Below are 13,342 nucleotides of genomic sequence, written 5' to 3'. Positions count from 1 at the left end.
TCGCCTGGTCAGTCGAGCTAAGTGAGCACGATGTACAGTTCGAGCCAAGGACAACAATCAAATCCTAAGCCTTAGTTGACTTCCTCATTGTGTTGACCATACCAGACGATGAGCCAGCTAGACCTTCATCGTCGGCCCAGCACGGGCCATCGGTGTCTCAAGTAGACAGGACCCCTGTACATATGTCAAAACGCACCGCCGCATACGACTTACAAGAGTTTTCCTCATGATTATTGTTAAAGGTGGATGGATGCTCTTGAGAAACCGACAGCAGAGCAGGAGTAGTCTTGCACGGCATTGACAGGTTGACGCATGAGCGCTCCATCACTTTCGGATTCTCAGCCTCCAACATTGCGACCGAGTATAAAGTATTTCTGGCAGGTCTTCGAGCCGCCATAGCAGTAAAAGCCGAACACATCTACATGTTGGCTGACTCCTAACTTATTATCAGTCAGGTGAATGGAGAATATGCGGCCAACGATTCTAGAATGGTTCAGTATTTGAAGGCGGTCAAAGATCTACTATCTAATTTTGTCAATTTCCAAATCACCTAAGTCCCTCATGCCCTCAACCCTCGGGTGGATGCATTACCAAAACTCAGATGAACCAACTCACGAAGTAGCTCAGAGCTAGTGTACACTGACACCCTTGAATGCCCAGCATCATCAAGCATCAGAGGCCGTTATGCAAGCTGTGATACCCGTTGAGCCTTGTTGGATCGATCCCATCATCTGGTATCTAATACGGGAGACACTACCAGAGAAGGCAGATGAAGCTAGGACTCTACAAGGGAATGCTCGCCGCTATCTCATGCTTGATAGCTAACTCTATCAGCTGTCATACCCCAGCAGTGGTTCATGGCCCTACTTCTGGTGTCTTCACCCTACTAAGACCAATTGTGTTCTCTGCGAGATTCATGAAGGGACTTGCGGGAATCGACCTAGGTCTATAACTCTCTCTCGAAAGATCATTCTCCAGGGGTACTATTAGCCCACTATACCAGTCGAATCTAGAAAATTTGTCTCTCTGTGCAAAAAGTTCCAATTCTTCTTGCCCATCCCACGAGCGACAACCACTGAGCTCACCTCCATTCTGAGCCCAATTCCTTTCGCTCAATGCGATTGGATTTGCTGGACCCTCTCCTCATTGCTTCTGGGTAGTAGAAATTTTTTATCGTTGCCAATGACTACTTCACTAAGTGAATCGAGGCCGAGCCTTTAGCTAAGTGTAGGCTATCAAAAAAATACTGCAGATAGTTGAGTCCCATCAAGCACTGATAATAGAGGTTACAATTTGACGACTTTCACTACAATGTGAAGACTTTCACGAAAATCGATGAATGTTATAATTCAACGACCTTCACAACAACCGATGGAAGTTCTGATTCAACGGTCTTCACAATCACCAACAAGAGTTGCAATAGACGACTCTCATATTCCAAGGAGCAGAGATGAAGATCACAATCTTCACAACTCTCTAATGGAAGAGAGTATAAGTCGATTGTCTCTTCAGAGCAAAACACGGAGCTCGTGGCTACGTTCCAGACTCAAAACGCAGAGCTCATTGCTGCATTTTAGATTCAAGACGCAGAGCTCACCTCTGTGTTTTAAAAAATAAATGCGTAGTTCACCACTACATTTTCAGACCCAAACACAGAACCCAATTCTGTGTCCGAAGTCTAAGACACAGAGTTCATTCCTAGAATACGAATTTCGTGTTTGACTTGTTCAAACACGAGCTGAACAGTTCCAAAATCATTTCCCACGATTTGAGGGGGATTACACCCCACTAAGGAGCAATTTTATGGGTTAGTTACACTCCTTAATCCCCTATAAATAGCTAAAAATCAGCTTAAATCGGAGGCTTTTTTTGGCAGGTCTGGATTTTTTGGATCTTTGAAGGAGGCAAGATCCTTTAGCAGATCTTCAGCAAGGTCTTGGAGGGGATCATTTTGGCTTCGGATCTTGGAGAGGTTGGAGCATCATCAAGAGTCGTTCTTTGAGCTTTTTCACCTTTGACTCTGAACCGATTTTGGTTTGATCAAATCAACTCTTTTACAGAGTTCTAAACTTGTTCTGAGTTCTTTAACTTATTTAGAGTTCCTAATTAAACTCATTAAGAGTTCCAAACTTACCTTGCAAGTTCTTCCCATCAAGAGGAATCAACCAAGTTTCACGAGGTGAACCGTTCGGATCATCAACAGGATACAAGATTCAAACTCCCATTGACACCAAGAAGAACCTAATTTTAAACAAAGTGAAGGATCTCCGTCGATCTTTTCTCTCTTTTGTAAATCGGGAAACCGATCAAGAGAATTGTAATTTCTTTTTCTAAGCCAGTTAGAGAGAGATTATAGTAAGATATTGTATTTAATCTTTTTCTAAGTCAGTTAGGGAGATTAATAAAGAATTTTGTTCTCATTTGTTCTTTTATTTTCCCACGAACATGAAGATTAATGAAAGTAACGTCACCAATTTTGTTTGAAAGTCCATTGTCTAGTGGTTTGGTGTACCCCTCTCATTCGTGACGGACAACAACACTCAGTTCGACAGCTGAGGCTTTCTAAGCTTTTGTAAAGAGTGGAACATTCAACTCAAAATTTCCCTAGTCGCTCATCCCAAGTTCAACAGACTGGCTGAAGACACTAACAAATGCATCCTCCATGCTCTGAAGAAGCAGGTAGACACCGTGGTGGGAAATTGGGTTGGATACTTGCATAGGATCCTATGGTCTTACCACACCACTCACAAGAATTCAATAGGAGAAACCCCCTTCAAGTTGACCTATGGAGACAAAGTTGTCACCCTAGTTGAAGTTAGCATGCCAACAATCCGACTATGGGATTTTGACAAAGACTCAAATGCAGAGTAGCTTCGAATCAGACTCGACCTTATTGATGAAGTCTGAAGAAAAGTTGTCTGATCCCAAGTCGTCAATCAGCAGCGCATCGCTTGATATTACAACAACAAAACCCGCCCCCAAAGGTTCAATATCAGCAATCTCGTCCTTCAAAAAGTAGCTTTTGACAAGGACACCAAGTGCTAAAAATTGGCTCCCAACTAGGAAGGACCCTACACCGTCCTCAAAAAACTACACCCAGGCACATACCAGCTGAGAAGTCCGGACGACGGAATCTTGCAGCACCTTTGGACGTCACGCACCTCAAGAAGTATTGTCAGTAATTGTAAATGTGTATTTCATTTATAAATATAGAATCATTTTTTATTGCTGATCCCTATGTTGTATTCTCAAAGTACCTTGTCTTTATAGGAATCAAAAGACTTTGGTGCACTCATTAAATCCAAGGCACTCAACTAAACCCCGTAGCACCATAAGACCAAGGCATGCCAATCTCTCTGTCAACTCCGATCCCAAAAGACCTTGGTGCCCTCATTAAGCCCAAGGTACTCAACTAAAGCCCTTGGCACCATAAGACCAAGGCACGTCAATTTCTCGATCAACTCTAACTCCAAAAGACCTTGGTGCCCTCATTAAGTCTAAGGCACTCAGCCAAAGCTCTTGGCATCATAAGACCAAGGCACTCTTACCTTTTTGTTCATCCTCAACAAAAGAACTTGGCGCCCTCATTAAGTCTAAGGCACACAACCAATGCCCTTAGCACCATAAGACCAAAGCACGCCAATCTCTCAGTCAACTCTAACCTCAAAAAACTTGGCACCCTTATTATGTCCAAGGCACATGTCCAAATTGCTTCAACATACAGAGTCGATTCATCTCAAACCACGTATCATAACAAACAATAAACAACGCTCAAAGACATCTGAACAAAAATGAAGTTGAGACATGATAGTTTAAAAGGCCAAGAACCCTAAAAATTTTATTAAATATTTTAAGATATTTACATCATCACTTACATAAAACAAGAGATACAAGTCCTTAAGCATCTCGGCTAGGGTCGAGAGTAAGACCGGGGAGAGAGGCACTCAACTCGGGAGCTAGGACATACTGAGTGACATGAGGGGCGACCTCTGGGGCTTACTGAGTAGGAGGGACAACCTCATCCTTCTTATCCTTGAACTCCTCTTCGTCATCTCCATCATCCCCTTCCAACATTATCCCCACTCCCTTCATCTCTAGCTCCTTCAAGAAATCAAGACAGCTAGCAATATGAGGAGGATAATGGGAGTCAGGAGTAAGTTGAGACTCTGGAGGAAGCAAGGCCACAAGGTAGTCAAATCCTGCATTGCAGGTTAATGACATCTTGACTTTGCCCAAGGGGCCCTAGTGGTACTCCTTTATGATCTCTGACTTGTGAGTCTCGGAGCCCAAGAAAGCGAGTTGAGCCTCCAAGGCCTGGATGATCGCTTAAGCCAATTGGTGAGTCGCCCTGTCCTCTTCAAGATCCAGCCTTAGGTTTTGGGAATCAAACGATCCAATCGATCGCTTCCTTGCGCATCGAGTTGGGCGCGCTTCTCGGCCTCGACCTCCTCCACCAAGTTGTAGGCAATAAAAATTGCCTTTATACAAGAGAGCTCAAACCTCGCCCATTCGAGTTTGCCTGCGGGCTCAAGGCCAAGCCAAAGCTCACTTGCGTGCTCAAAGCAAGCAAGAGGCCAAGCCGAAGCTCGCCTGCATTCAAGAGGCTAAGCCGAAGCTTGCCTGCTTTGCTTGACTTGCCAGCACAAGTCAAGCTCACCTGCATTCAAGAGGCCAAGCTAAGCTCGCCTGCATTGCTTGACTTACCAGCATAAGTCAAGCTCGCCTACATTTAAGAGGCTAAGCAGAGCTCGCCTGCAAGCAAAAGCTCGCCTGTTTGTTTGGCTCACTTGAAGTGCCAAGCTCCGCCAATCTCACCTGTTTGCTCGACTCGCCAGTACGAGTCAAGCTTGCCTGATTTTTGAGCTCGCCGGCATGAGCTCGACCTCGCTTGAACACCTTTCTCGCCCGCACGAGTCAAGCTTACCTGCAGTGAGTTTGCCCACACGAACTTAGTTTACCTACGAACGCTATCTCACATGCTCGAGAGGCCCACCATCTGACCCCGCCTGTTCACCAAGCTCACCTGTAAGCTTGCTTGAATATTCAAGCAGCTTTCAAGCTCGCCTACAAGCCTGTCAGTCTTGGCTGAACAGTGCAAGTGGCTGCTTGCTCGTGGGAGTAGGCCTACCCACTTCCCACGTCCTGGGTAATGAGGCATGACTCCCATCACCCCTATAATGATCATATCCCATAGATATAGGGGAAGTATGCTACTCATTACTCCTATTAGTGGTCACATCCCAAAATCAAGGGATGTCTCATGCCATCCCTTGCCTATTTATAGCCACATTTGGCCAACATATAGGGGTATGGCATCTTGGAGATAAAAAATCCGAACTCTTGAGGCTTAAAGTCTTGCTTCTGGCAATCTTTTCAAAAGGCTTGGCTCATCTCTAAGGCTCTTCAAACAGAGGCTTTCTCATTGGCTTGCTTGGTAGAACTTTATTGGCTCTTTGCTTGGATTGTTGAAGTAGACTCAATCTGAACTCACAGATTTGAGACTCTTGGCTCTTTACAAACTCTTGCATTATAGCCCGTTCTATGCATTCGGCCTTGATATTCATTAAGCTTGGGTACTTATCGAACTCAATCACCCTAGAGCTTCTACTGCGTACTGAAGATCAACCCCAACTTCGATCGGATCGTCCAAGGGAAGCAAACTCAACACAAGTATCAAGGGAGGCGTCCTATCACTATCGAAGAACTCACGTTAAACAAGGAGAGTCTTCTCTCCATTTTTATTGTAAATCTTGGATTTAATTGATTTGTAATAAGCCATTCTAATCAATATAAATCTCGCTTCGAGACCCAAATTTTATGCACCTATAGAAGATGGCAACCACAGTGGGAAAGATTGTTTCTTCAACCAAAATGGTGGTGGCGCAGTTCGATGAAGTTGTAGAGAGGACGACAGTCGAGTCCCTTGTGATCGAGTTTGATTAAGCTAAGTACGAGTAGTACTATCTTCTTCCTCCTCTAGCGGTAAAGCTTCTCGCCGATACCACAGAGTTGTGCACGTAGCTAGCCCAAATTGGCCGAGGCAGCCGTGTCCAAGAGCTCTACCCGAGCAACAATATGGGGTTCTACTTCCCCTAAGCTAGCCAAAGGCCAAGAATGCAAGCCAAGGGGCCGCTTGTTGGGTTACTAAGAAATCCACACGGTCCCCCGTCGAAGAGGAGACAACCGTTCGTATCGATGAGGACCATGCTTTCATCATCAACATGAGCGCTCCTCTCTCCAAGAGAGCCCAATGGCGACGATGACAAGCTCTCGCCGTCAAGAAGCATGAGCCCTCGCTTGCTATGATGGCCTGAATTACTATTTAGGCCTAAGAAGAGCCAAGCAGGAATGTAAAGTTTCCCCAATTTTGACGGACTACGTTAATCAGGCGAGCCCACCTACTCAGGCGGGCTTTGCTCTGATAGTAAAGTTTTCAAAACTGACGAACTTGGCGTTCAGACGAGCCTGACATTTTAGGTGAGCCTCACTCTAGTAGCAAAGTTCCCCATTTGGGCGAACTTAGCAAGACATGCGAGCTGCCCAAATCAGGCGAGCTCCATGATTCAGGCGAGCTCCATGATTCAGGCGAGCTGCGCCCTCAAGCAGGAGAGCTCCGCACATCAGGCGAGCTTCATCCCGTAGACAGAAGCCACCATACAGATGAACCCTAGCAGGCCCACCTAAAAACATTCCTTGGCCAAAAAGACAAAGCATGTACATTTCAAGCAAGCGTACCTCGCCTGAATGAACAAATAGCTGGAGTTCGCCAGAAGGCTGAAGCTCGCCAGAACACAAGACCTCACCAGTCAAGGTGAGGTCGCCTGAGCTGAGCACTTGGGGAATCTTCCAAGTGTTTTCACTTGAACTCTCTTCAATCTATTGCACATGATTGCATGGTTGGTCCTTCTGACACCAGGGGTCGTCACCATCAGCCCACAGGAGATCTCATGGACCATCTGACTCGCAAGCATACTATTCATGAGGCCAACCCTCAGTACCACTATGAGAGGCTCATCAAAGCAGTGCTTGCTGATTGCCAGTGTACTGAGGCACTGAGACCTTTGGTGTTTGAAAGGCTTTCTCAGCAGCCTCTGGAGTCAAGACTTCCTCACCAAAGATGCAATCGCCGAAGGAGATAGATTGTTGATGATTTGGATCTCCCAGCTACCACTGTCAACATGGCAGGAAAAGGGAAAGCTAAGTATTCGGATTCATCGGATCTAGAATTTTCCCTGAGATTGAACTGGCTCCCAGTCGAGCACGAAGGTGTCTACCAATTCACGCATACTCAAACGGGGGTTGTCATCCCCTTTGATTATGCCCACTTGTCACCTATCTACAACAACGAGGATGAAGCGTGCTCAGTGGAGACAACTTCACAGACCTCAAGCTCACCTTATGGAAAGCACGCAAAGGTGCACATGACAGACGACTCTGTTGACATCATTAGAAGAGTCGAGGAGTAGCAAGCAACCATCAACTCCCTGAAGGGAATGATGGAATAACTTCTGAACAAGAAGAATAAGAGGAATTCACAGAATTGACGAAGATCCTCAAAGAATAGGGAATGGGAGCCTACTCCCCCTAACACATCTGAAGAGGAAGATAATCGCAAAACACATTTGGATTATTCATCCAAGTCTTCAGGGAAAGCGTCACATGTTGGAAGCACTCCCCGGGACAAGAGGCTTGACGAATTCCAAAGTTAGCTCAACACCCTAAAGCTCTAGAGGAACATGAACGAGCTGGGGGTAGTTCGACCGTATCCAGTCGAATGGGACACAATCGCCTATCTGACGAAATTCAAACCAACGAGTCTAGTCCAGTTCGATGGCAAGGGCCTCCCCTCATAGCACATCTACTACTTCCTGTCCCAAACAAGATTTCTCATGGGGAATGATGTTATCCTAACCTGACTGATCATCGGTACCCTGAGAGGGGTGGCCTTTGAATGGTTTCGTAAACTGGAACTGAGCTCTATCACAACATGAGCCGACATAGAAACGCTCTTCTTAGCCCGTTTCTTTGATGACGACACAGAAGTGTCGATGGCCACCCTACTTGCTGACAAGCAGAAGAAGATGGAGTCAGTCAATGACTTCATTAAGAGATTCAGGAATCGATCACTACAATGCCGGGACCAAGTCTCTTTAGGCACCTTGATTGAGATATGTCGCAATAACTTCTCAATCGACATTCTGTCCAGGATTGGCACGGTGGAAATCCAGACATAGAAAGAGCTTGTTCGCCAGGGCGACTAAGTTGGGAACATGATCAAACGACTAGAAGTCGAAGAGTCTCAACCCAAGAGAGGAGCTTCGGAACCAAACACCTCTTGGAACCCTCGATCAAAAGGAAAAGATCATGGCTGTTGATGCAAATCTAGCCCCCAAAATGGCGCATTATCAGAAGACCAAGTCTTTCGAGCAGTGCCCTCCAAGGTACTACGACTTCTAGGAAGATTGGATAGTGCCTACCTTCGACACCCTCCTTCAGAGCAACAGAATCAAGCTTCCAGAGATCACGAAGCTTGAAGATGTGAGCAAAACAGATAACCCAAACTACTGTGCATTTCACAGATTCATCGGTCATCATACTTCCAAGTGCTATGTCCTTAAAGACATGCTTCAAGCTCTTTACGACGCGGGAGTCCTAAAGAAGGAGAAGGTGCAAAAGAACGTGACTACAAATATGGTCACTTTGAAGTTTAGGACATGCCTTCCTGAGGTTCACGCACCGGCAGGTGTCATGCCCATCTCAAAAGCAGTGCTGAAGATCACCAATGTCGATCCTTATAGTCAATGAGAAAAAGGCTTGGTACCGCAGATCTTGCCGTCAGAATAGGTGATGTGGGTTCATCCAGATCTCCTCAATGACGAGCAATAGACTTCCAAGAAACCCAAAGGCAAGTTTAAGCTTTGTAACATCGTTTCAGCAATCCAAGATGATGACAAAGCAGAGATAGTGGCCCTCACTGACTCCGACAACAAGGTAGACACATTGATCACCCGAGCTGGGAAGGACTTTGCCAATAACTACCCACCGATAGTGAAAAGTCCGACAAGGCAACCAGCGGGACCATCACCAACGGTCCAACCGAACCCCGATCAGCCAAGTTCCAGCGGTCAACCCTTTCGGTTTGATCTGCTCACATAGCTGAAGAATATTCCTGCCAGGATCACCCTGTATGAACTCCTGCGGTTATCCAAACCTACCCGGGAAGCTCTACGAGAAGCACTGATCGACTTAGAGGCCTTTGCCACACATTTCTCATTTGTTCTGGAAGGATACGTGGAAATAGGATGTCCACAATGCTGCCAGACATCCAGACAACAGATTCACTGCATCACCTTCACTCCTGAGGATATGCTCATCAAAAGCATGTCTCATGACTGACCACTGTACTTCACGGGATATGTCGGTTCCTCTCGGGTGGACCGCATCCAGGTGGACCCAGGGTCTGCACTAAGCATTGTCCCCCTGAAGCCCATCAAACACCTGGGGGTGCCTCAAAAGTGGCTATCCATGACAACTACTACCATCTTTGGCTTAAACTCTACTGGGACATGGCCACTTGGGAAGATCCACCTCAAATGCCGGTTGGGTGACATGAAAATGGAGGTGACCTGGTACGTCATCGATGTGGAACCCTTCTACAACATGCTATTGGGTCGACCTTGGATCCATAACAACCGCATAGTCCTGTCCACACTGCATTAATGTCTGAAGTATGTGGACGACTACAATCAAGTAAAGACAGTGGTTGCTGATAAATATCTCTTCAAAGGAGTTAAGAACTACTTCACCGACTCTTTGCTCTATCAAGACTCTAAATCGGGTGACAACAAAACCCTGGTCGAGGAACCTGATAGTGGCAGTAAGGCCGACAACGAGCCTGAGAGCAACAAGGGTCTTGTCTTCAATGACATTGAACCCATTACAATCGGCTATTAGGGCTTTATTGTAACCAATGCAGATGAAGTGGACGGGCTTATCCTGAATAAAGATCTTGAATTTTCTTACTCGTCGTCTAGTTCAGAGTCTAGTTACGATGAGTTTGGCAATCTCATTTCAGGGATGTCTAACAACTCTTCTCTACACTTGCCTGTGTATTCGTCATTTGTCATAAACAAATAGATGATCGATCGCAAGTGGTCTTTGTCATACCTGCCCGAAATAATTCAATTCCCAGCAAGAAATTGTCTTTGGAATGATAGATCAGCCTACAAGCACAATGTGGGACAAATCAGAAGATGACGAGCCCGCCCCCTAATTCTCATGCTATGGCCAAGTTGCGATATGGAGGCCATGGATTACGACTTCACCCATAAAGAATGCTCGAAATATGGCAAGGGTCGAAAAACACCCATCCGACATGCTTATGTTCCTAAAGGAAAGCCTAACAATTACTATGGTAAAACTTGAAGGGGGTTAGGCTACACCTCCTCCTCCTCAGAGTTATACTGCAATTTTGACGGGATATCCGATGACACACGTTTAGATGATCAATGTTGACATCCTCAACATAGGATTCAGAAGTTAGTGTGGGGGACTTGTTCAAGAACCTCACAGTCAATATGACCACAGTTGATCCCACTAAAATCAAAGAGGATGAGCAGATCCCGCTTTACGATGAAGCATGTGATCGTCATGTCAGTGTCCAATGGAGTGGTCACTTCAAACAATGTGAGCTACCCATCGAGGACAAGATACTCTAAATAAATATAAGGGATGAGGCTAACCCCAAACACATATTTATCGGTGATAGTTTACCTCCCGAAGAGAAGGAAGACCTCATATCCCTCATCCGGGAGTACATTGACGTCTTCGCATGGAATTATGAGGACATTCTTGGTCTTGATCCTCGGATCACCATGCATCACCTCAACATCAACTCGGATGCTAAACCTATCAAATAACATCAAAGGCAGTTTCGTCCACAAATCATAGAAGCAATCGAAGCCTAAGTGAAGAAGCTAATTGAGTCGGGCTTTATCAAAGAGGAACAACACCCCCATTAGGTGGCTATTATTATTCTAGTCCTGAAGAAGAACGAATAAAGATCCGTTTCTGCATCGACATTAGAGATCTCAATGCTGCATGTCTAAAGGACGAATTCTCTTTACCCATCACAGACGTCATCATCGACAATACCTGTGGTTTCGAAAGGATTTCCTTCATGGATGGATTCTCAGGGTACAACCAAATCAAGATGTACCCTGAAAATGAGAAACACACTTCATTCAAAACTCCGGTGGGGGTGTAGCCCTTTGGACTCAAGAACACTGGCACAACCTATCAACACGCCATAAACATGATCTTCCGAGATCATCTACGGAAGACAGTCGAATGCTACATAGATGACTTGGTCGTCAAAAGTCGCGACAAAGATGATCATCTTCAAGATCTGAGAACGATGTTCGAGCTGATGCGATCCCATCAACTTAAGATGAACCCCACGAAGTCATTTTTAGGGATTTCGAGCGACAAGTTCCTCGGATTCGTCGTCATAATGAAGGGAATTCACATAGACCCCGACAAGGTACAAGCTATTCAAGAGCTTCAACCCCCCAAGAATCTCAAAGAATTGAGAGGACTACAAGGACGTCTGGCCTATATCCGAAGATTCATCTCAAATCTCTCGGGTAAGTGCCAACCTTTCTCCAAGCTAATGAAGAAATGTGTTTCCTTCGTATGGGATGAGCCTTGCCAACAAGCATTCAATGAGATCAAGACTTATCTCTCGAATCCACCAGTCTTGGCGGCCCCGGTTTTAGGAAAACCCTTCCTGATTTATGTGCGGGCAATGGAGCATTCTTTTAGCGCCCTCTTAGCGTAGAATGATGATGCCATCCACAAGCCAGGCATTTATTACCTGAGTAGAACCTTGCAGGGAACCGAATGGCAATACCCCATGGTCGAAAAGGAGTGTTTGGCCTTGGTGTTCTCCATCCAGAAATTGCGACACTACCTAGTTGGTCAAATCATACACGTCATCTCCTGGATGAATCCCATCTGAGTCTTCATGACCCAACCCGGATCCTTAAATTAGTGCCTAGCATGATGGGCACTCTTTCTGTTTTAATACGACATACACTTCATACCGTAGAAGTCTGTCAAAGGACAAACAATCTGCGATCTGATGACCAGTTATCCACTTTAGTTGAAGACTGACCTATTCAAAGCAATGTCGGATGAAACCCATGAGGTTAATGCTACCTCACAGGAAGAAGTTTGGAGATTGTACTTCGACGAAGCATCTCGTGTAAGCATAAGCGGGTCCATCGTTGTAGGAGTGGGGGTAGTCTTGGTTTCTCCACAAAACCACGTATTACCCCGAGCTTTCTCTTTAACCGATCCATGTACCAATAACGTGGCTGAGTACAACACGCTGCTCATCAGACTCGACTTCACCAAGGAGTTAGGGGAAAATCACCTCGAAGCTTATGGTGACTCTCAGCTCATCGTCAGACAGATGATAGGAGAATACGAGGTCAGAAACGACGACTTGATCCTATGTCATGAAGCGGCTGTCAGACTAGCCGAATCATTCGGAAGCTTTCGCATTGAGCATGTGCTTCATTCCAAGAACACGCACACAGATGCTCTGGCATCAGAGGATTCTTTAGAGCGAGAGCTAAGAGAGCCTCTCGTGCCTTGTCGATCTTGGTAGGTAGAACCCTAGATATGCCGACCACCCGGAGCGAGGACGACTCAAAGAGATTGCTCATCTCTCGTGATCCTACATAGGAGCAGATATTCTCGAGTTATTGCCCCTCCTCAGCTGAGAGTATATAAGGCCTTAGCACATACTTCTTGAGCTCTAGCCAAGTGGGGCAAGATAGGGTGGCGTCGGCACCGAAAACCTACACGAACTTTTCTTTCCAATCCTTGTTGGATTCTAGAGCGTCCAACACCAGTTTGTCGCCGCCTATTCTATGGAGGAAATAGTAGGCATCGTTCCTTGTTGTTTTAACACCCACAAAGTTGGCCAACAGGCGCATGCTCAGCTCCACATGCACCTGGTGGTAGATCACCAAAAACCCCACCAGAGTGGCGATGGCGTTTGGGGTGAACTGCGAAGGGGATAGCACTAGAGTGATGCATACTTCTTGAAGGAAGGGATAGAGTGTCAACTGAAGCCCATCCTCAAAATGATCCAAGTAGAGTGGTGATATATCCTGGCCGTGGTGATACACCGACTCATCTCTGTTCGGCGCTGACAAAGTAAAAGCCCTAGGGAGGTCATAACGCTCATAGTACATCTCATGATCTTTACCACAGATCTGGGAGTGGTAAGGCTAGAGGAGGTTGATCCTCATCTCATTACGGCAGGTGGTGG

Source organism: Asparagus officinalis, chromosome 5 (genome assembly GCF_001876935.1).
Source record: "Asparagus officinalis chromosome 5, Aspof.V1, whole genome shotgun sequence".
In the NCBI taxonomy this organism is placed as follows: Eukaryota; Viridiplantae; Streptophyta; class Magnoliopsida; order Asparagales; family Asparagaceae; genus Asparagus; species Asparagus officinalis.
This window is presented reverse-complemented; position numbering follows the sequence as displayed.